Source organism: Schistocerca americana, chromosome 1 (genome assembly GCF_021461395.2).
Source record: "Schistocerca americana isolate TAMUIC-IGC-003095 chromosome 1, iqSchAmer2.1, whole genome shotgun sequence".
In the NCBI taxonomy this organism is placed as follows: Eukaryota; Metazoa; Arthropoda; class Insecta; order Orthoptera; family Acrididae; genus Schistocerca; species Schistocerca americana.
Window position 1 is genome coordinate 389,718,315 of NC_060119.1, and position 950 is coordinate 389,719,264.

At 43.6% G+C, this 950-nt stretch overlaps 1 pseudogene; it reads right to left on the bottom strand.

Annotated features, from left to right (window-relative positions):
* Positions 1-223: 223 nt before the first annotated feature.
* LOC124561534 lies at positions 224-340 on the bottom strand (annotated as a pseudogene).
* Between the last annotated feature and the right edge of the window lie 610 nt (positions 341-950).

The following is a 950-nucleotide window of genomic DNA, read 5'->3' on the forward strand; positions in this document are numbered from 1 at the left end:
GCTGTGGGAAACGTTTGGAGCTACCGTTCTTTTTTTCTGGATCACTGATTGTTCACTCCTTTGAAAGATTCAACTCTATGAATTAGTTCAGGAGCGGATCCCCCATCTCTAGTCAGCACACTGCTCTCCTGGTCGTTATGATGGTTTTCTTTGACCGGAGCCGCTACTATTCGGTCGAGTAGCTCCTCAATAGGCATCACGAGGCTTAGTGCACCCCGAAAAAGGGCAACAGCGCATAGCGGCCGGATGGTCACCCATTCAAGTGCCGGCCACGCCCGACAGCGCTTAACTTCGGTGATCTGACGGGAACCGGTGTATCCACTGCGGCAAGGCTGTTGCCCTGATCAAGCTAAAGACCTGCGGTAATTAAATGGTGTGGTATAAGACTAATGCGTATCTGCTTACTCAGTCAAAATTTGCTAAAACACCGTTGCTTTCGAAGTGCAGTACCTGGATAGCCTTTCGGATGTCGGTAATAAGGTGACCCTTTTGCGCAAATGCTCGCTTGGTGCCGACTTTGAGCTGGAGTCGGGTCTAGGTGCGTTACTAGACTACAGCTTTGTTTGGCGCACTTGGTTTTATTTCTATGGGTTTTGCTATCCCCTTCAACGGACTATCGCTATTATAGCACTTTGTCTTTATTAACTTGGCGTGAATAGTGGGAAGTGCCTCTAAGGCAGTTAACTTCCTGTTATGACTTACATAAAAGAATCTGAGTACTCTTCAAGTATTGCTATATGACATTACTTTTCAGCATCCTTTTATCTTCAGACTATTGTTAAGAATTATTTTCATAAAATTTTTTTCTTTTATTAAATTTTGTACGGGTCACTTGAACATGCTTCTTCAAATGACGCGAAATCGGTCGAAAATTTTAAAGAAAGTATTTTACAGCCAGTGCGAATCATTTCATTCAAAATATTTTCCAGTATTTTGCCCTGCTGCTGAAC